The sequence below is a fragment of the Strigops habroptila genome, chromosome 3 (genome assembly GCF_004027225.2).
Source record: "Strigops habroptila isolate Jane chromosome 3, bStrHab1.2.pri, whole genome shotgun sequence".
Taxonomy (NCBI): Eukaryota; Metazoa; Chordata; class Aves; order Psittaciformes; family Psittacidae; genus Strigops; species Strigops habroptila.
This window is the reverse complement of record NC_044279.2, coordinates 24,717,207-24,741,298: the sequence shown is the minus strand read 5'-3', so window position 1 is coordinate 24,741,298 and position 24,092 is coordinate 24,717,207. Positions and strand designations below refer to the sequence as shown.

The window sequence follows — 24,092 nt, the reverse complement described above, 5'->3', positions numbered from 1 at the left end:
TAATAAAAAGATGAAAAGCTTCAATTCTCTTTGCCTTCCTTGACCATACAGCTCTAATCACAGAAAATTTTCAGATTTTCGTAAGACCAAGCATATATTTTGTATTGGTTTTATATAGAAGTTATTTACAGAATTTACATGGAAGGCTATATAGTGGATTTTTTAGGTTTTTTAAATGTTATATGAGTCCTAGTTCCATGGATTTGCCTATTTTCTCAGAATAGGGTGTTTTAAGTACATACATGATTGAGAAGGTTTTAGTTTCAGCCATGATTTAAGCTTCTACAGTAACACAGATTATGTTGCTTCTCTTTGTTGTTTTCCATTTTCTTGGCAGTGTTTTGCAGATGAAAAATAATGTTCTGTTCAGTATGTGCCTTTAGGAAGGAGTGCTGGTACTTTTTATTTCACATTTCCACACATGGTAAGAACATAACATAAAACTAGAAGGAACACACAGTTCCTCTTCTGCAGCTCTGATGGTAGATTCATAGACTTATTTTACTCCAAATTAAAGGAAAAAGAAAGTTTCTTTAAATTGACCTTGACACATGTCACATTCAAGGCCTTTGGGCATAAAAGTCATCTGTGGGAAGCTGCAGCCATGGAAAGCAGCTGTAACCTCAGTTTTCTTGGTGAGATTTTTTTTAATCCAGAAAAAAAAGAAAAAAAAGGAAAAAAGAGGGATAATTTGCAATTGAGATTATGGAATGATCTAGAATCCTCCATTCACAAGTTCATGTTTTCTAACCCTAAGAGTGATCAAACAACTCCTTCCCTCTTTACCCCAAAAAAAAATGGAAGGGCTAGGGCAGGTAAATATGTATTATACATTCTTGCATCTACCTCAGTGAAGCTCATCTGTTGTCTACCAGAAAAACAATTTTCAGGAAGAAGTGCCTGTTTGCAATTCAACAGCAATTGTACTTTTTCCACATAGAAATAGTTCCTGGTTCAAGCAGGCAGGCAAACATATGCATTCCTTTCACAGAGAAAAACATGCTTTCAGCAGTGCTTAGGTAGGCAAGCAACCAGGCATAAAACAGAAAATACTCAGACATAGACAAAACAAGTGCAGGCAAATGCAGCCTTGAGTTACTGAACTACTGAACAAAGAAAAGATGAAGAGGTTCAGGGACACAGATCAGATCTCAGATCAACTCCTACTATTTCTTTTTTTTTTCATATTCTCAAAATGTTTTCAGCAAAAGCAGAAAGATAATTGAGTCATCCCAACATCATTTTCCATAGCCAGAGGAAGGAGTCACAGCCCCAGTGTATAACACCACATAGGCTATGACCCCTGTTCCTCAAATGTATACACACACAGGTGGGCTGCAAGTCTTGCCAGCACAGACTGGAGTAGCACTGGGTATTGAGCTGGATCTCCGCAGAATTGAGATGCCTCACAAAGACAGGTGAATGAACCTTTGTCATCTGAAGAGTCTTTAAAAAGTAACAATAGAGCATTCTTCTTTTAATAGAGAGCAGGCAGAGGATGATGGTAGTAGTTGGTTGGAGAGGACTAGAATGACCTAAAAGAAAGGAAGAGCAGACAAAGAGGCCAGTGTGGTGTCAACCTGGGGTCTGCTCAGCCTCAAACAACAAGCAGTTTTATACCTCTTGAGCCTTAAAGATCCCTGTCTGGTAATGGCTTTTGGAAGGAAGGGGGTGAACCATGAATTTTGTCGCCCTCCATGTCACAAGGTAGTAGAGAGTCCAAATTGTTTTATAATCCCATTTCCCCCAAGCAATGATCCTGGTTGGAAGAAATTATGGAAGCACCTGTACAGACATTTTGGGCAGCCTTTCACATATTTAAGGTTTGTAGTGCAAAAAAGAATAAGAAATACCTACTCATGGGCAGAAAAGCACAGTATCAGAAAAAAGAAAACAGAGGTCTTCCAAATGAGCTTATTCATCAGCAAATTACATGTTTGACTGGATGCCATGAGAGCCTAGTTCTCCTCAGAGTGACACTTCAATGTCCATGTTTTTCTTTCAAAGAAATATGTGCTTTCCCATCAAGTCAGTTCCATTTATCAGTCAAAAGAAAACACTTATTTCCTCCAGCCATGCAAACACATTTTGGGATTTGAAAATCTAGCTGAAATCCCTGATTCATATTACATATATATTATCTTTCTTTCTCTCTCTCTCTTTTGCTTCTGTCTTGATACTGAATAATTCTTATTTTCACAGATTTTGGGTGTCCCTCTGGTTTTCTGAAACAGGAAGAACAATAACTATATCTCTTCCTCCAAAGCCCAGAGATAAAACTGCTTGTTTCTGTTTATTTGCTTGTGTTTGTACGTATTTATTTGATAAGGGACAAATGCATGCCTCACGCATGTGTAAATAAATTATTGAGAGAAAATAAGCTAAGTGTTATCTTTTGTTCTGAAAGCTTTTAGAGTAATGTGGATATTCTTATCTTGTGCAGAAGAGGGCATGATAATGTCCATTATCCTCTGCAAGTTTTGTTGCCTGCACACACCAGCCTGTTGTTGATCCATTGTTTCAGAAGATCATAAAGGTTATCAGAGGCAACGATTAGCACAGGGCGTGCAATTCCTCAGCAGGCGGATTTTGAAATTTAGAAATTTAGTCCAACCTTCTGATGAGAATTAATGGGAAGCCAGGACAGGTAACTGAGAAACGAGGCAGCAGGTTTTGGGAAAAGATGACCAAAAAAAAAATAAAAATCTATGCCCCGTCCAAGCCAGAGGCCAAACTGGGAAGTGTCAGCTCATGGGCAGGTTTGGAAACTATTTCTGCTGGTTTATTTATGATAGTAGGTGAGAGTTTAAGCATCTATCTATGCTATTTAGTGAGAGTTAATTTAGAGCTGAGCAGGTAATAGCTGGGGTTTTTGTGATGAGTGGTTATCATCAGATGAGGTGTTGAAAACCTTTGGTGCTTTCTAGTTAAGGCAGGCTTCAGAGACAGTGGAGATGGCCATGGCTGTTCTCCTGTCTTCCAGGTCTAACTTTTGTGTGAAATGAATTGGACTGTTTTCAGTTCTTCTTTCAGATTTTCTCTTCTTTCAAAATCCAGAGATTTTCTGTAAGGCCACCCTGCATGTGGGTATTGATCTCTGAGCTTTGTTCTCAGGGGCATGGAAGCAGCAAAGAAAAAGCATTTCAGAAATATTTCGCAAGCTGTTTTTTAGCCAACACTTTTAGTCATTCTGAATGAGTCTAAAAAGAATCTAGCCCTCTCTACTCCAGCAAAATTCTGGTCTGTTTTTTGTTTGTGTCTCTGTAAACGCTAATGGTTAGATTAGTTAGCCTGGAGCAAGAGGAAAACAGGGTAACAATTCACAAATGCTATTAGCCCAATCAGTATTTCAGTAGTCTCTGACTGCTAGACAATAACTCTTCTTATCTTTTTTGGGGAAGGGGTAAATTGATAATGACACCAAGGAAAAGGGAAGATATAATATTGATGCTAGGTGGTCACATTACCTGCCTTGTGTTGGTTAGGGTTAGATTTTCTAGGACAAAATTTCACTTTTTTGTAGTCTTAGGGAGTTTTTATTACTATTTGTGCAATATCTCCAGCAGGCAGAACTAGGTGCTCTATGGTCACTCTAGAAGTATAAAACAATCTTTCCCTGAGGATTAAGTACCTCGTACCTTGCAGCAACTCAAAGTACAACAGAGGTTAAAAAATGGAGGGGAAATAGAAGTGCAAAGGCCTATATTCAGACTACATATCTTATGATACTTCAACCTAAGGAGAGTGCTGAGAGTCCACCTGCTCTTAAGAGCTGCTGGCTTATTATGGAATCATAGAATTGTAGAAAAAATATTGCTAGAGGTTGTCTGGTCCAGCCTGCTTGAAACAGGGCTAACTTTGAAGTTAGGTCACGCTGTTCATACCCTTTCCAGTCAAATTCCAAATATATCCAAGGACAAAGACTCCACAGCCTAGACATAGTGGTCCTTTGCCAGTTTAACAATGTATCCCTTGCAATGGAAAGTCCAAAATAACACATAATACAATACCCCAGAAACAATCTCACAATTGCTGAATAGAGGTCCATAAAAACATTACACATCCTGAAGTCTAAAATCCTGGTGATGGAGCTCTACATGTGGTAAGGAAGAACGTATTGCTGATTCCTGTTCAGCTTGCCCATCAACGCATGCAGGCTCTTCTCTGCAAAGGCACTTTTTCCAATAAAGAACACAGTAAAGACACTGAGTATCTCAGTCTTTTCCTTGGCCTTTGACAATCAGTCCCATACTTAGCAGCAGGCTCTCGTTTTCCTTAATATTCCTTCTTCTGACAAAGTTCTGATTGATTAAAAGAGAAGGAGTTTGATACCACATTCACATTGCCTGTTAAAATGTGTCATCAAGGTGCTGTTGAGTGGGTTGTTTCCATTATCTTACGTGCCACAATGGACAGCACAAATGTGACCTAAAGAAGCATGCCCCATTTCACGTAGTAAGCCACTGGTAGAGGTTGGAATAGAACACTGTCCTCTCCCTTATCCCATTCTTTCTCTTCAGTTTGGTGCTTTTTATGACTTTTTGGTGAAAATGCTGTCTGGATTTAGTAGACTGAAGATGCATTAGCAATGTGCCTATATCCAAGGGATACACAAACTAATGCAACTTGTAGCCTTACTTTCTGCAGAGTTCTAGTTTGCAGGCCCCAACAGTCATTGTGCCATTCCTTACATCAACATGGTCAGCACATTTTTATTCCCACTGGATATGACAAGAAGCCATTGAAGAGTCCAGCAGCCTCATTTGGTGTCTTTCAGCTCACATCAGTTTTCCTTTTCTCAAGGGCTGGCTCTGGGTCTTTTTTATAAAATGAGTAGCAGTTACAGAGATTAGCATCCCAGATCATGAAAGAATTTTCATTGCATAACATCTTCTGCCTAGAATAGTTGTTCCAAATGCTTAAGAAGTGGCATTGCTTTTCACTAAAGCGTTATTTGCTGGAGAAAATAATTTGAGCTGAGCACTGATGAGCATACAGGCTGCTCTTGCCAGTGAAGCAGTGCTTTGTATTTTATTCTTTTTAAAATATTATTTTGATAAGTAGAGGAATGAAAATAAAATACTTCAGTGTCTGGACAACACGTTTCTGATATATATAATTTTCTGTTGACTTTGCTCGCAGAAACACTAGTATTTTTTCTGCCTCAGTAAACAATCCAGTCCTGGATTTAGCTGCTTTGTGTGGGTTGTGGTTGTTTATTCAGGCTAATGGATATTAGAGACCTATGAAATGCCCAGTAAGATGCCTCACAGTAAAGTGTTTCCAGTCTGGTGTGTTAAACAGGTTTGAACAGTTTCTCTATAATATTTAGCACATACTAATATAAAACTTGAGCATAATCTGATTTACAGATAATCCTTTAGAGTAGTATCATAAAAATGTAAAAGCATATAAAATGAACGGAAAAGGGAAAAGAGCATGTGTATCTTAATAGACCAAGTACACGAAATATTGAAGTATATATTCCATTGCTTAAGGCAGAGTAATAATGAAATTTGCAATAAAAAAGAAGTGGAAATCTTTAGACTGAAAATGGCCTATCAACCTCAACTGTAAACCAAAAACAAAGTCAGAAGTATCATTTCTAACACCAGGCATTATATACTCCAACCACAACTACCAGACTTTTTAATAAAAAGCAAATTTATTATTTATAAGAGTCTCTAAATGTCTGGCCAAAGGTGATTAATATACATGTATTTACACAAGCTGGAGTATGCATGCACTGACAGATAAGCGCAGTCAAATAAGGAGAAAAAAAGAACTGAAGAATTCTGTGCATCTCAGGGGAAAAGACAAGTTTTATTTCCCTGAGTATTTACTGATCTGTTGAGAAGAAACATTTTTGATCTTGAAAACTGGAAGGGGAGTCTGAGGAACTTCTAAAGAGCACCACCTTGGTCTCTGAGCCTCTTGAACATTGCTTCTGAGAACATGAATGCGTAGGCTGATTCACTTCTTCTGCTTTTTAGCTCTCTGTAGTTAAACCTCCTGAGTTTACCTAGGCTTTCAGATAATTATGAGAAAGAAGTTACCATGAAGTCTTTGGAAATGGCTCAACTATGCATTGAGAATTGAAAACTCTCCAATTCAGACTCCTCAGCTAGCTTTCCAGAGGGAGGGGAGGTGAATCCATGAGAAGGTCTATACAACCATACATCATGTATCCCACCATTCTTACTACAGAAAGTATCATTCCCATCAGAAAACAATGTTCTCAAAAACTGTATAAGCAACAATATGTACTTTAACTCCTGTTCAGGTTTTTCTCCATTTTAGCTTCATCTCCTGTCTCTATAAGCTCTGCTAAGGTTTTTGGAATATAGGCACTGCCTTACTCTAAGTATACCTTATTAGCATTGCACCAGTAATAAATCATCATCATCAACAATAGGGAGCTTATTTGCTGTCTTATTTGAATGACTCCAGATGACAGAGATTGGCTTTCAGACTGAAATTCACTACCCCTTTTTCTGTTGTACTGGCCCATTGATTCCAGTAGGGATTCATTGGTGTAAATGAGGTTAGAATTTAGTCTACAGTGTTCATATAGTGCCATGTCACAGTAAAACTTTTCATGTCACTACCTTGAAAGTGGTCTTCATTAAAGACCCCTAGTTTAGGTTCCCTGTCACATTGATGTCAAAACTCTACTTAATAAATGACATTTTTATATTAGAAGCCAAAGCATATTGTATCTCCAGAGCTTAAAGAACACTCATTACACAAACTTGTAATTAGTTGCTGGTCATTATGGAATTATCCTCCTAGAAAATTTAAACTCAAAAGCAGTTTCTTGTAGTGCTTACAAACATCTTTTGCATTTAAATCCTTAAAACTCATGTGCAGATTGTTTTTGAAAAAAACAGGTTGTTATCAGTAGTTTTAGCCCTAATCCACCTCCTGCCAGTTTGAAAGAGTATTATGGGGTCTAATCCAGCTCCTTGTAATTCAGTGAATAAAATCAGACAGTACATGTAAGGGCACACACATTGCCTTTATAGTGGCTTCAGCTGGGAAGATACCCCACTCTTTCTTCTTAAGGTGCTCTTGCCCTCCTCAAATACTGCAGATGGGATCTGCAATGGGGGTTTATGGCATTCTTTATAGAAGAAGTACAAAAAAGATTATGTTAGACTTCCATGACTGCTACCCTGAGACCTTGAGAGACTAGGATACCAAAAATAGCATTCATGACTGTGTAACAACAGGATTTTTACTCCAACGAAGCAAAATTATTTGTCTGTAAAAGGAAGAGAGAAATATTTTAATGAAGTCTCCCCTTCTAAGTGTTCTTTTTTTATGGTGCCACTCGGCCTTTGGCAAAAGCTACCCTGTAGCCCTAATGCACTTCTTGAGTAACAGCTCAGCGGAGTAAAAAGGGCTAGATATAATGCAGTACATGACCTCCATAAATTCATCCCTTTTATGGGAATAGAATAAAATAAGTGTCAACGTAATTACATCTGACATGTCCAAAAGATTTTTGGAAGAACAACAACATTTATTATACTTGTTAGTTTACATCGCATTCTGCTTTATTTTTCAAGTAATAATGTTACATAGGTTTATAAAGTACTTAAGGTGGAGGGTTTTTTAAGGATTAAGTAAATCTGCTCAATCCCTTAGCTGCAAGCTAAAACGCATTAATTTCTTCAACTGTCATGAAGGTTTGATTGTCTTTAGTATTTCTGCAGCACTATTTAGGGCTTAGTCCTGTTACTGCAATGAATACTTGCGCTTACAGGCATTCAACACCACTGTTTCATTCCTCCATTTTGATGAACTCTGTATTTCTGGAAATCTAGCTGCTTTTGTTTGATCACTCATTTGTAACAGTTGTATAATTATTATGTAAGAAGGATGGATGCACATGAGCTGTCGCTGTCTTCCAGTCACCAGCAACTGCACCCTAAAATGTGGCCGGTATTGTCCACTGAGGGCCATAGACCAGTCTCTCCTCAGAGTAGAAGCAGTGCCCTTCTCCCTGTTGGATACCAGCAGCACCAAGTAGCAAACACACTGGGGGCAAAGCCATTGAGTTGCATGTCTCTTCTGCCCACCCTCTGAGATTAGCAACATATCACTTTGTTGTCTCACCTAACCTTCACAGACCTGAATCACCAAGCAGAAAGACAACACATATGGCTGTCCTCAGAGACATGTCTATAATAATTCCTGAGGAACCATGTGTCTGGGCATCTCTTTCTTCTCTTCCCTTGTCCCCTTTGTTCTTCACTCTCTCTGTGAGGTTATCCTCATAGAATCATAGAATAGCTTGGGTGGAAGGGACCTTTAAAGGTCATCTAGTCCAATCCCCTGTAGTGAGCAGGGACACCTTCAACTGTATCAGGTTGCCCATGTTATGCATATGGTGACAGAGATTCATAGGAAGGCAGGATCCCAAAGCCTGTAGGACGTGATCCTACAAACTGAAATTCGAGGTTGAATAACTGGAACATAGTTCTTATGACTGTGAGGATCAGAGATTACCAGAGAGATGGAACTTTTTTAGGCTGCGGAAAGGAGGGGAAAAACAAAGTGGAGTAATATAAAATCAGAAGGAAAAAATACTGCTCAGCTGTGTTCTGATTATTGGCATAGACAGAAATTGATGGTTTAGTCCCTAAGAAGTTCCTATTAATTTGGTCTTTTCTTTCTTGTGAGAGTTTACCTCCTGTAGATTTTTTCCTGTTCCTTCCCACTCTTTCTGAAGAGCAAAAGAGCAGTGGTGTACCTGTGTGCCTACTTATTAGAGACACAATGTTGGTAATAGAAAGTAGAGATCTCCCAGCTCCTAAGGCAAATGCATTTAGTGGTTAATACTGATGAACACATTAAAGAAAGAAAGTGGTAGAGAGAGGGCTTGAACTGCTACCTGACGTATGAGCTTGTAGTGGCACATTTTGGAGTAAAAAGAGAAGAAAACTCTCCTAATATTTACAACCAAAATTTGCCCTACTTTGATAGCAATAAAAAAGTGATTTAGTGGGTTTTTAGCTGTCTTACACCCAGAACTGATCTATGCTTTCCCGCACAAGTAACTGATGTCTCATAGTCTAAGTTTACCAGCAGGGTGAAGGATGATCTAAAATGCACCAGAGGAAAAGCCAGCAAATATGACAGAAATCACAGTAATAAGACCACACGATTATTCAGTTTCAGATGCTTGAAGTATTTTTACTCTTTCTATGAAAATCATAACTATGGAAATTAAAAAGATGAGAATGGTTTGTCCCACTACTGTGCATTTTGGATGTGGTAGTGGAGTAGGTCCATGCCCTTCCTGTAAGAAGGGTGCTTGCAACTGCAGCCATGAGGAAAATCAAGGTACTGACTGAGAGACACAGCATCAAGGAGAACCTCTGGTGTGGTACCAGGTGGAGTTAAGCAGGATGCAAGGGACTAGTACATGTGTGAGAGCAAAGCATATTCTGAAAAGGGATGGGAGAAAATGGGGAGATCTCTTGCAGTAGATAAATTAATAGGAATTATGCAGATTATGTCATGAAGTAATGTGCCTTATCATCACAAGAAAAAGCATTAACACCAGCATTGGTGGGGTCTCATCTGCAATCATATATAGGTTGTGAGCCAGATCATGAACATCAGATACTTACAGCTGAGAATGGTTACTCACAAAAGAAGCCCTACTGGAGTAAAGAAAACTATAGCTGCAAGTGGAGAGACTAGAACCCAGTTCTCATCAGAAGTTATACTTCACTTGAAAATATAACTTTCAAAAATAATTAGTCTTGAAAAAATTTAACATCTCTGATTTTCAGACTACAGTAACCCTTTATGTCAAACCTCTGGGCTAAAAGCCAGTTTAAGAGTCCTTGCAATCATGAGACAGCAACTCCTATCTCCCACAGGAGAGTAGAAGTCACTTCTGGAGCTAAGCATGTGCAGCATGACACAGCATCCACAGCAGTGACATGCAGCCCTACTTGTCACTCCTCTGCCTCTTGTACCATGTAACAGCTCAAAGCCAGCAAGTCATTTCTTCACCCATTCCCTAGACATACAACTTCTGTACAGAGCTGAAAATCAGTGAGGACCAAGGGCACAATTGTCGGGCAACCCCAATCTAGCTCATGGAAAAGCAGTGCTGTGAAATATATAATCTTTTTGCACCAGGATTGCAGTATTGACTCTTCTCCAAGCATGCCTGCCCCATACCCAAAGCTGTGCAGTTATAACATGGGCACAAACAATACCTATAGTAAGAAAGTCAAGAAAAGGAAGGAAGTCAGCGTTCAACACACTGAAAACAACAAACCTGACAGCAGAAGAGGACAGAAGACTTGCTATATAAAGGTCTCTAAAAAGAGATTTATACTCAGTGAGAAGCAAAACTAATTGAAAATGCATAAAAAGGAGAGGGTTTGGCAGTCCTCATTAAATTGTGCCTGTTGTTGTAGAGATAAAAGAAACAAAGTTTGAAGCAAAAGGTTGAGTAGAAATTTAAAATCCCAGGACAAAATTTTCAGTGAATGGCCCAGGCAAAATTAAGTATGAGGGTTGGTTAAGTATGAGTATATTGGTTAGAGTTCCTGATGGATTTTGACAAACAGAAAGATAAATACATCGAATACATAGTTATACTTGAAGTGGAGACAGGCAGGGACTGTGAGATTATTCTTTTATGCTGTTGTGGACCTTGAGGTCAAGCTAAAGAGAGTGGCTCAGGAAATAATCTTTTAGCTATGGTCAGAGTGCTGGTCAGGAGGAGCTTTACTTGCTTAGATATTGTTTACATGAAGGCTTCGAAAAACACAGCCTGCAAGGCCAAGATCAATGATCAACAGTATTGCTTTTATAGTATTTTCAATTAACAATGTGATTGTAAAGGTTCATGGTAGTTCAAAGAAAGCTAATATGTGGTTCAAAATGTTCAGGAATCACTGGTTTGGGGAATTCACTGCTTGGCTGATAAGCAGAAGGAGCCCTTATGTGCAGCACAGAAACCATTACTGAAAATCAGGCAAGTTTTACAGTGCTTCCACGTCGATGTCTGTCTGACATACCACAGCATTTCTCTGAGCATGACACACAACCTCCAGACGGGGAAAGAATTACAGAGGAGACATAATATTAATGATTCAGAAAGTCTCATGTCACAACCCTGAGCACTGCAGTATCTAATTATTAGGCATAACGATTTGCACATAGGCTGTGCCAAATGATGACAGGAGAATTAGACACCTAAAAATGGAGTTTGCCCTTTGGGGAAGGTCAGTGTAAGCCAATTGGTGGGAGAAAAGCCAAAATAGCTCTGTGGGACTGAATACTTACTCCCTCACAGAATCCAGATCCGTGCTACAAGGAGGGCTACATCCTCCAGAAATACATATGGAATCATCATCTTAAGTGAAACCCATGTGTCTTTAAAAATCGGAAGAAGTGAAAGGATAAGACAAGGCTTTTCTTCCAAAGGGTAGGGAAGTAAGTGCAGGTGCTCGCCCTGAGTACCAGCCTTGGTGTTTAGTGCAGTCAAACCGCTGTCAGAGGGCTGGGATCAAAAAGATTTTCTACATGAGGGATTTGACCCTCCATGGAAGCTCCAGTCTCCAAAAGCTTTACTTACTGTTGGTGGGTATTTTCTCTATGTTGTAATTAGAAAAATGAAAAGCAATTGGTTAAAAAAAATACAAGACTTCTTGTAGCTGTGGTTTGATTGTTCACTTCAAACAGTAACAAATTTCAGGCTTGGCTTGCTGAATATTTAAGCATTTTATGAAACACAGGCTGCATAGAAAGAGATTGAGAAAATCCCTTTCCAGTGTTTCCTATAGGATGATTTCTTGAGTACACTTGTGTGGTATCTCTACTCCCATCTCTCTGGGCAGAGAAGCCTCACATGACCTCCAAAATCCTTGCTTTTACCACTGGGCATCTGGCAAATTTTCCACAAAGCTCCAGAATTTTTAATGAACACTGCAACTTTAGAGAGTTTGCATTTAAAATGTGACGGAAATGATATGTAGTGGTCCAGAAGCTCCATTTCTGAGGGATCCATGCGAAAATTCAAAGGTTATCAGTGGTCTCTAACAAGTTAGACTTTGAAAGGGCTCTGGCATGAAGTGTTTAAATGTACATAACAGAAAGGGAGAAAATTTTAAAAACAGAGGAAACCCATGGAAAATTTATTTCTTTACTACCGTTTTTGGTCAGTGTTATGAAGCTTTATGTCTGAATGACTGAGATGATTGGTAGTGATAAACAGAACCTCTCTGTTATTGGACATGAATTCAGATAGGAATGGTTTTAGTAGTGACAGAGAGTCATTACCATGTCATTGCAGTGTGCTAATATTTAGAGATTCATTGATGGCTCGAGTCCAATTACCAGCACACAAGAAGTCACATTACAAAATGCACTGTCAAAACTGACAGAGGTAGGCAAACCCATTTCTACTCTTTGTAACATGCTGCTACATTTCCATATCCTGTTACTCATTCAAAGTTGTGTCAAGACTCAAACCCAGTGTGGTTAAGCATTCAAATTCCACACTGCACAAAAGAGGACTTTAGTCTCCTAACCATCGATTCAATACTTCCCGTGTGCAATGATTACAAATTTCTCTATTTAAATAATATAAACTAAGCAATACCAAGCTTATACAGCCTGCAAAGGCAGTGCCTGGCAGCTGGGAGGGGGAGGGTTAAGCTGTCCTTGGGCAGGGCAGCTCTCACAGGCGTTTGGTTTCTTTTCAAGAAAGGGGATATAACTATGCTCAGCTGTAACTAATTACTCTACCAGGAAACTTTAAGAGGATTGAACGCTATAGCATCCCCTTGTTCTTTCAAGTTTTGGGGTGATTTAACATTGATGAAAAGCTGAGTTGTGAGGAGCCTGGAGTGAACGCAGAAGAGGCTTTGTTTGCTAAACTTGAAGTATGTGAATTGTTTCATTTTTCCTAGACTTACCTGAATAGGCTCAAAAATCTCTGAAAATTGGAAAGGAGCAAAAAAAGATAATTATACCAAGGGAAAAAAGTACTATATAGTCCGGTGCAGGTAGTAACTTCCACGGATGTGTTTTCTCAAATGTATTCTAAACAGAAAGACATGAAAAATGTCATGAAATAGGAAAGAGCTGAATTTCAGAGGCAAAATAACAGTATATGTTCTCAGGAAAATTACCTTCTTGACTACTAGTTAGAAAGGGATGCTAAGATCCTGGACTGTGATAAATCTTCAAGTGCACAGAAGTTGTACAAAGGTATTGTTATTACCTTAAAGGGAAAATTCTTAGTCTTTCCTAAGTGTGTATGTGTATATAAATATATATATATGTGTGTGTATAAAAATATACTAAAGTAGTTTTTACTCTTGGTTTAACAGATTTAGAGTTAGCATTAGAGAAGAATTAACTGAAGTATTCAATATTTGGCAGAGATCCCTAGAGAGTTAGGCCAGTAGCACTATCACACTGACACAAGCTGTTTTGTATTTTTCAGCTTTGCATGAAGGAATGTAAAAATAACACTGGTCCATTGGTAGTTGTGTTGGCAAACAAAAAATTAGCTTGGCTTAACTGGCTAGTGCTGAAACATGACACAATAGCCTATTTTCAAATGAGGTGAAAGTATTTGAAGCAAAACAAGTAATAGATAGTAAGTTGGGAGGATGGGAAGTCCTGATTATTTTTAAAGGGAAGGAAATAATTCTGTTTGTTATTTCAAAACCACTTTTCAAATATTTTTACTATCAGTATTTTCATATGTTAAACTCCAGTGTTACCTAATGGGACTAATTAATGTGGAAGAAAAAACAGAATGTTTTTAAGTTGGAAGGTGTGCCGGAAGACAAACCTGCAGTGCAGACTGGGGACTTTGTTTAGTACTTTACTGAAAAAAAGCAGAACAAGGAGTTCCGAATTTGCTGGAAATCATCTCTAGATCTTGATCTACCTTTTGGAGTCCTGAACAGCATTAGAGCCAGCAGTGGCTAAAACCTGTGTCAGTCAGAGTTTTACTTGAACATGGGAGCAGCTGGATTTGATTCCCAAGTGAAATCAACTCACTGATCTCAGTGCTTTGCCCAGTAGCTGTCACAAAAAAAAGACTCAGCTGTCCTTGCAAACTTCCACAGCACTTTTCTAGTGTTAATGTGATTTTATACTTGGAGCATTTTGATCTGATGGCTAATATATACTCAAGAGAAATTTAGGAATGGATTGGCAGATCAATGCTTTGTTTTGACTTTGCTGCTATTTAGCACAAGTATTGCAACAAAAAGAACATCTGTAGGAGAAATCAACTACATAAAATTTTCAGCAATATTTCTGGGATGAGCACTGGACCCAGAATGTACCTAATCACGCTTCTGATAGGAGAATTCTCCCCTTCACTGGAGCAAGGTGGTACATCAGAACACACCCCTGGGCTCCAGAAAGATGCATTTGAATCTGCACCGAGATCTGTGCTTCACAGCTCAATCCTAATTTTAGTCACTAAAGAATGAGTTCCTAGAAGAATGCAGAAATGTGCAGCTTTGTCATCTTCCACATGTTCCTGAGGCATCTGAAAGAAGAGAGAGCATCCACAAACCAAGGTCAGGTGTGGGAGATCAGTGATATTTAGCAGCTGCCTTTGGAATCGTTTCCCAGGAAGGATGTGTCAAACCCTCGTCCATCCTGCTGGGAAGCAATGGAGCCTGCAGCTGGACTTTCTTTACAGCCAGCCTTGTCGTAGTCAATAAATCTCACATTGCTCTCATTTACTACCTGTACCATGGGTTCTTTATTCAGTCTTTACTAGGCACTATGGCCAGACCCTCAATTGAAGGCATAGCCCATCTTTCACCCCTAACTTTTAGTATGAAGAGTGGCTAGAGATGGTGGTACTTTTGAAAGTGGAGATTTTTGTATCCTGATGTTCCTGTTGCTTCCAGTTAATGTCTCAACTAGTAACTGCTGGAAAGTCTTTATTATATTTGTATCAATTTATTTAAAATGCTGAGCATTTGGGATTGGTGTGCATTCATCCTGGTTCCTATGTCCTCATTTCTCCATGATAAATAAAACACTGTCTCTTAACTTTGTATTGCTTTTTAGTCCAGTTCTCCCAAGAAAGGATTTTCTAAAAGAACAAAGGAGGAAAACAAAGAAATTAAAAAACTCTAAAAATTTTTATTCACAGGACAAACAAAGATGCATTTCTTTTAACCTAAATGTTGGTGCAAATTTAGGAGTGCTTTCTCTACTTAGCACAGGTGCTTGGTGAACTGTGCCATTTCAACGATTATTTTGTACGGATTATGTCATGAGAGTCATCAAAAACTCCATGCTGTGCCGGAGGTCTAACTGTTCCTTTTCCTCTGACAGTGATGGAAATCTGGGAAGTAAGGCAAAATTCGCCAGCTCCCACCAATAAAGATTTGGACAGAGAAATAGCAAGGAATCACACACTAACATTGTTAATAATCATGGCTCGCTGTCCAAGTTGGCACCAGAAAAATAAGCTATTTTGAACTTGTCCATACCTCTTCTTTGAAAACTGTGTGCTGTTCTGGTCTTGTTCTACTGTAAATAGTATAAAATAATTGGAGAATATCCAGAAAAGGGCAAAGGTATGATCAAATATAGGGAGTAGACTCTGTATGAACAGAGTAGGAATTGCCAGGCTAGAAAAGAGATAAAAGTAAATAGGTATGAAGACACAAGCAGCAGGAGGAGGGTGGCTAGAGATCGCGCACCGGCTGCTTTATTGAAAGGACCTGGTTGAGGGCATCATACAAAGCAAGGAACCACAGCCAGAACAGTCAAAAGGACACTGACCAAGGAACTGCCAAACAGTGCTGTGAATGCCAGAAATGTGCATGGGTTAAAGGGTACAAAATAAAGCCCATGGAAGTGCAATCCACTAAGGATCACTAACTACAAAGAAATTATAGTTCTAGTACTTCTTGAGTTATTTGTAAATAGTTGGAGGATGGAAGAGAATTCAAGGACATTATGTTTATTTAGCCTATTATTTTGCCTATTTGTTAGTTTGCTTCATGTTAAATTTTGGAATCCGAATACTAGGCTAGGTGGAGCTTTGGTCTAGGCTATTACTGGTATTTCTTTTGTTTGTTTCTAAACCCTGAAAGAGCTGGTCAGTTCATCCTATATGTCTGTTTGTGTGTGGGCACATGCACTGAAAGAAGGAACTGTTGAAAAATTAGGTCCTGACTAAGTAAGTAATACAAGTCATTGATTTTTAGGAGCAAAGACCTTGGGACATTTTCTCTTAGGGAAGTAAGTCAGAACTACAGCAGCAAAGATCAAATTGCCTTTTTTTTCTTCTCTTAAGTTACTTTTGGCTTCACATAAAACAGAATGAAAAAATTGAGTGTGTACATCAGGCCCCAGAAAATGGAAAGTCTCTGAGGGACAGAGGAGAAGTATATTCTTCCTGTAATTATTTGTACCATCTTATGAATTATTATCCAGCCAAGCATTTTGTCTCTGCTTATCACTGTGGTATTTTAAAGACTTGAAATTCTGATGTAATACAACAAAGTAATAAGTGAATTCTATGTTAATTAGATATAGTATTCTTAAGGGCTAAAGGCACTTTCAAGAAATTAAGATATTTTTACCTACCTCTGTCTCATTCTTCCAAGTCTAGCCCTGGATCATTTCACAATCACATACAGTAGTGTTTTAAAAATAGAATTAGATCCTAAACAGCAACTTATATATTTTTCAAATTGTAAATGTACAGATTGAATCCTTAAGGCAACACAGTTGAAATGCTTATTTAGAAATTCCACTTAAGCTTATTACCAGTAGCAATTTAAATTATCTGTTGCTGCATGTAATGTTAAAATAAATGACTAATTAGTGTCAACTTGCCAGCATTTAGTCACCAAGCAGCTTGGAAGCTCTAGGGAACAGCTTTATAACAATTTACAGTACCCTCCTTAGACAAGGACACCATTTTGCAATTGCCAGATATAATTTGACATCTCTGTAATGCTGCTTTATGCATCGCACTTCTTTTTCTGCTCTCAAAATGGATAGTCTTTATTCTTCACTGATGGTCTTTTTTTAACTGGTCTCGAAGTTAAAGTGGTTAAATGATATTTGCTCCTTTATAGTGTATCTGCTTAGCCCTAGAGCTAGTCTTATCGCAAAGGGAGTTTGTTGAGATCGGTTTATTCACACATCCATGATAGCACAAAGGTAGGGCTTAACCAGTCACTCCTCCTTTGTGGAGTGTGTGGCAGTTCAGCTGATGGATTTTATTGCTGACGGACAGTCCTTCATCTGCTGTACTAAACATAAAATCCCACCCAATACAGGGCAGATCTCTCAGCAGGTAAGCATCTCCATCACAGGAGCTGGTGCTGGAAGCCTCAACTCTGAGGTCCTCCATAACGGGCCATGACATTACATCATTTTTTTAAAAAGCCAAAAAGGGGATTGGGAACACAAGGCAATGCCTGCTGCAGTGTGCAGAGACCCTCAGCAGTGACTGTCCCATTCTCACTCTCAATTTTTGTCGGAGAAGGCACAGGTGCTGGTGGGGGCCATGCAGGGTGAGGGCATCTCACTTGCCACAAAGCCTGCTACCATGTGAAAGGTTGTGTGAAGCTTCCTTTGCCTGCAAACTCTATAAAAGGCCCATTTTCACCTATGAATGTGGTTGGTGGCCAGTGCATGGTGAGAACCCCCATGATTTAGGTAACACTAGGAAAAGCAGCTTGCAACTTTTGCATCAAGAACAGTTTTTCTGCCATGTTGCTTTTCTTATGCTTAAAGTGTCTGATCCATTCAGAAATATTCTCTTTTTCATAAAAACAAACATGCTCATTTTTGCCTCTAGAATCTGAGAAAAACAAAACAAAATAAAATGCCACCTCAGTAGTTTGTCTGTGTAACTGTAATGCAGCTGTTAGGAGTCTGCTGAGTTATAGCTCTGGTAGCTTAAATAGCCCATATACAACATGACCCAGACATCATAATTCTCTGATGCTTTGCGGCAGCTCAGGAACAGTTAGGATATTACCTTTTCCTATGGAGTGAAGGAGAGGTGACAAAAAAGATATTTTTTACCTTTTTGGATTTAATATTGTATGGTAAATGAAAACAGAAGGAAATTGGTTATCCAGATGTCTGTCTTGACTGCAAGAAACCAGGAGTGTTTCCTCGGGCAAGTGATTCAGCTTTTCCATGCAAAAGTTCCTTTTTTTGACCTCTAAGTACTAAAGCCCACCTGTGCAAACCTGTTTTAGCTTCTTGAATGAAAGCCATGGTGCACATGCGGGTAAAAAAAAAATCTGCATTGTATTAGAAATCTTGTGTTTCAGAAACTGGTAACTCAGCCAGGTGCAGGGGCAGTTGTCTGACTCTCTTGCACTGCAGGATGGAAAGCCCAGGGAGAGCTGCCTCTTCTTGAAACGTGGTTTTCATCATTCACAACCAATCATTCTGGCCGGCTTGGAGGAACTTTTGTGAACCCCAGAGGGCAGCACGTCCATCACTACTGAGCAGAAGAGAGAGCTATTGCAACACAGGGACCTTCACAGCAGTAAGAACAACCTGGAAGATTTTTTGCAATCTATGCAAAGTCTCCCCAGGCTGGAATAAAATTTGAAATAATCTATGTAATGTTCCACATCCCACGCTAATGACAATGTTTTGTATTATTAGAAATTACTTTTCCAAAATCATAAGGCTATTTTAAGACTTAGGTAAGGCTTCAGATTCATCATGATTATTGTTGGTGTCAGAGAGGTTGGGAATTGCTTTTCTTGCCTTTCTCCCCTTCTCCCCTTATGTGTCGGCACATAAGCGCATGCCCAGTTGGGTGGCTGGCTCCTTAAACGCATGGGCCGATGAGCAGCTGTATAACCTTCACTGAAAGTCTCACCAAAGCAGCCTCTTGGGGCTCTGCCTGTACAGGAAAGGCCATTAGCCCAGGCAGGAGGCAGGAGGGCAGCAGCTCCATCATCATCCCCCCCAGGTGGGTAAAGCATTCACTCTGCCCAGAGCAGGCAATCAGCTGGAGGATGGGAGCATAGACCTTGTCCTGGAAAGGCAGGGAACCATTCCATTAATCAGCTCCAGGGCAAGAAGCTTGAATTCTGCCTGGATGACATGCTAAATCCACTGGGAAATACAATTTGTCTCCCACGCATGAAAAGATTTTCCATGCCAGCTTCTACAAAGATTTTGTTTCCATGGATTTCATACCATTTTCTTTGTTCTCTGGTCAAAAATTCAATTTCCTTTAAAATAAATATTAGCAAGTTAATTTTAATGGCTTTTTGTTTATTTTACAACTCCGTTATTTTCTGACATGTTTCACATGTTTGAAAACAAAAATGTTACTAGCTTCCCATTTCAGCAGATGTATGGGAGCAGACAACAGACCTCAATCAATGTAATATTTTTTTAAAGAATGTAAATTAATTCGAAGGAGGTGGGAGAGGGCACGTGTATTTGTAACATGCATTTTAAGATATTTTTGCATTTACATTTACTTTTAATGGCGTTTATGCCCTCTTATGTCAGAAAACGTTATTGCAAGCTAGTTTTGTTTTTAATATTGACAATTTGTTTCCTTAACTGTGTCTGTCAGTATCAGACTAAACTATTTGATCTTTGTGAAAATACACATCCTGGATTTATTTCTACTATATATGTCCTACAATTTCACAGTTTTGGTGTAGAGGTCACCTAGGGGTGGGGCGTGGGGGGTGTTTCTACCCAAAGTAAGCTCTTCCAAATACGAATTTCTGATCTGTCAAACACACACAAAAATATTGCTAAATTACAATTTCTGTGATTACTTATTTTATCCTCCAAAATACACTTATTTTTGTCTTGAAAAAGAAAATACTCTTGTGTTCAAATAAACTGAAGTTAAATAGCAACGTTGTTCCTCTCATTTCTTAAGATTGTTAAAGAAAAGACCTTCTCTGCTCACATCAAGGAAAAATAGCTAAAAAGTATGACTCATTTCAGTAATAATTCAGATCTTTGACTAATGAAATATTCGATCTTAGAGCCGTCAAAACCCAGTCTTCATTGGATTCAGGAATAAGATAAGTAACTGATGATGCCACAAATACAGCCTCTGTTGTCCGAGATTTCTTGAATTATGGGTATGAAACATCACATATATTCCACTCATCTGTTAGAAAAGCAGTATTGCTTTGGTAGGTGGATGACCACAGGTAAGCTCTGCAGTGGCAGTGCTTAGATTACAGATTGGGCATTCGTAAACCCAAATATATTCGTGTTTCCCAAGCTCCTACAACACCTCAGCCTTTTGTGTGTGATTCAGGCTCATTTCATGCCACCAAATCTGTCATGCAAAGTGCTAAATCATGCCCATGTTACACAAACAGTACTCTGAAAGATCCAGTAATTGCAAAATGAAGGAATCCACTGGCTTCCTCTCTCGTCTTACATTAAGGTGTCAAATACGCAGAAGTGGTCTGTCACCTGTTGAATGCAAACAAGTGAGACAAACACACATGGCTTTAAATCCATTCATCCCTGAATGATGTCACTTGGTGAGCAGATAGGTGCCAAGGACTGCAAGCAATAGCACATGCCTGACCTGTCTGGACTACGTCAAGAGAAACCTAGGCATTAGTTTGAACATGTAGTTTCTGACTTGTGATATGATAAAACTTGATTGACACTTCTAGTTTGTCATAGCCTTTTCCCTTCCCTTTTTGGCTAATGAAGTAGAATGCACCTGACTGATAACAGGGATCAGTACAACATTTCTTTTTCTTCAATCATCCAGAGCATATAATATTGGGATGACACTTTTGACATTACAAAATCAGATTGTCAGTACAAATCATAAATGCCTAAGGACTGACTTGAGCTTTGGCCACAATAATAGACATATGTGGAACAGACTATATACAAAACTATGAAAAGACTGCAACTAGGGAAAAAAAGCATGTAAAGGAGAATATGTTTGCATTTCCAGTCTGAAGAGCAATGAAACAAGCAGGGTAGCACTAGATAAAACCTTGAAATTGTTCCCTTTTGAAGAGTGACTCTGAGAATTGCTTAAGAAGACTCCATATTTGTTGTGTCTCCATGACTGAAGAAATCAGACTTTCTGCAGAATTTTGAATTTGTTTTAGAGATCAAGTATAATTTTTCCACTTTGAAATACAAGCACCACAAAACTACCCTGCCATCTGAAAATGAAGTGATGTTCTTTCTTAGTTTAGACTTTATAAGGAATAAAGCCACTGCAGGTGGGATAAAGGAAGAAATTTTGCCTTCACTTTATGTCATCCACTTCCACTGGTAGCATTCAGTGATGCATGAGGTATCTAACTGTAATGTTTAATCCAGCAGGAGGAAGTTCATTAACAATTCTGGGCATGCCTACACAAGACTAAAATCTGTGTCACTGTCCAAAAGGAGAGCAAATATGTTTCTTGCCCTGTGCAGGAAAGCTAATTTCTTGGAAGTAATTTTTTCTGACTATAATTTTATTTCAACATCTCCAATGCGGTGTTCATCAACAGGAGAAAAACTAGTTATGTAAGAGTTATTAATGATGTGAAAGATATTATTAGCACTAAACAGTGGACAAGCAACATTACCTTTGGAAAATGTCACCGTATTACAACTTCTTCAAGCTGAAGTAGAAAAATAATCAAAAGCAAGTTATTTTAAAATAAGCAGTATATCCACCTACCTGTCATTTTGCCCAGAAGGCAAGAAAAACACTGCAAAATACCTTCATGTATCAAACAATCCTTATGTTCTTATTTCATTCCATAACACTGAAATACTGTAAAAAGGCATCTCCTTGAGTAGGTCCACATGTAAATACTGAAATGTTAGAGATGGATCAGCTAATAGTTCCTGTCACCACTCCGAAAGCTTCAGTCTGCACTTGGTTCACATAATTATAGTGTCACATTGTTAACAGGATGAACTATATCCCTGAGCAACTTCAAACCAAATTAATTAGAGCCAGCAATGCCTCCTGTCCACAGCAGCCACAGGTGACAATATGAGCTTATGAAGGTTCAGAAATTTAGCATTTCAAGGCATCTAACTAAGATAGGCATCTAAATACAGATTTAGGAATTTGGTTTAAGAGATCTGTTCCAGTAGTGCTGCACACATGTAAATTTTAGATTTCAAGATCTGTTTGTGTCAGGTGTGTGTCACTATACAGTGCCTTTTAAATAGCTTTCTGCTGATACATTTTGATTCAATTTAAGAAAATACTTGCATTGTATCTAAAAGGCTCATGTAAAACAATAACAAATACTAAACCAGCAATGATTATCAGTGATTAGATCCTAGGACGTCTCCCCTAAGCTCGCCACCCTGGCCCCATGCTCACCACTCTCCTCACCACTCTGCCTGAAAAAAAAGGGAGTTAGGTGTCGGGGATCCCATTTGTCAAAGGGACCTTGAAAGGTCATTTATCCACTTCCCTGCTCAAAGGGAAGAACTGGGCATGCATCACTCCTGACAGTTGATAGTCAGCTCTGGCTTTAGGAAAATAAGCACAAAAATGCCTATGATGTGAGATGCAAATCTTGATGAGAAGGAAAGCATGATTTCTTTCTAGTATTTTTCCAGTTTTATGTATCTTGTCATTAAGACCAGCTATATTAATAATTTAGAAAAGAGATTCTATTACATTGTGTATTTTATTCAATCTTGCATGTCAAAAAATCAGAAACTATAGCATTCAAATTCTGAGTAGGTTGGAGGGGGGATATTAGTAAAAATATTAATGTATTTTTTCCTGTGAATATTTTACACTTGAGCATGCTGTGTAAAGCAAATAAACATTTATTTTACACAACATGATCTTTGTCAATAGTCTAAGACTTGATCATGTATATTATATCTGCTTGGATGACAACTTATTTGAATATTTATGTTAAACACCTTACTCTTATCTTACAAAATTCAATCCATTCATCTTCACCTACAAAGCGATACATATCCTTCTGACATACGCTGAGCTCTCATTACTAGAAGGTGTTCTCTAAGCCCATACAGATTCTCCATCATCTGATATCCTCATCCACTTATCCCCTCCTCATGATTAGGTGCAGGATTTGGACCATGTGACTTTATTATTTTTCCAATTCCTGCTAAGCAGATGGATTTTGTTTTCCATAGCATTTTCCAAACACTGCCCCTCCTGCAGTTTTGTTTCTAACCTTTTCTTGTGTTAACAGTTTATAAATCCTTTGTCATAGGGAACGTGCTACCTCCCTGCTCACAAGCATACAAAACTCATGTGCCACAATCAATGCTTAATAATAACTTAAAATCCAGCAAAGATAAAATCCAAACAGTACTTGAAAGTAATTTATCTCTTTATTAAATTCCATAGTATGTAATTAAATACTTATCTTATAGAATATGGCACTCTACAGAGTGTAAGGAGCTGATATCTCTTGATAAGCTGTCACTGGATTGCCTCTACATACTTCAGTAGCACTATGTTTTTACTTGCTGGGTGAAACAATACCCAGCATCTTAAAGAAAGGTTGTAGCCCTAATAATTCTGAGCACTGCCAGGAATTGCAGTTAGAATTTGTTTAGTTGCTTGCTTGTGGGTTGAATTTTTCATGTTTGCTTTTGTCTAGACTGTAGATGGGACCTCTGGGGGTCAGCTAGTTCAGTCCCCCACTCAAAGGCAGCCGATCAACAACAGTAGGTTAGATCAGCCGTGCTTTTGTCCAGCCAAGTATTGAAAATCTCCAAAGATAGAAATTCCACAATCGCCTGGACAACCTGTACCAAAAATGTGCTACCCTCATAAGTGAAAGTATTGTATCAACTTAAGTGAGACAACAGATTATTCAGCTTGGCATCTAACTTACCAAATAGCGTCCCTATGATCTTGCCAATGGAAAGTGATGAGTTCTTCCAACAAGCAAACAGAGTAAAGACTTAACTTCAACACTGATTTATTTTTTCTCTCTTAGCAAGGTCTCTCACTCTCCATTGCAATAAAGGCAGCCTGGGAAGACTACAGCAGGTAAAACATAGATACCCACAGTTTGGTGGACAGGATGCACAACACTGGGTATGCAGCAAGTATTACTTGCAAG

The 24,092-nt window shown here is 38.7% G+C and overlaps 1 protein-coding gene across 4 annotated transcripts in view; it reads left to right on the top strand.

The window, feature by feature from the left end:
- Positions 1 to 24,092, top strand: part of KCND2 (potassium voltage-gated channel subfamily D member 2) — a 291,609-nt gene that overhangs the window by 247,444 nt on the left and 20,073 nt on the right. The gene's annotated exons all lie outside the window — the stretch shown is intronic.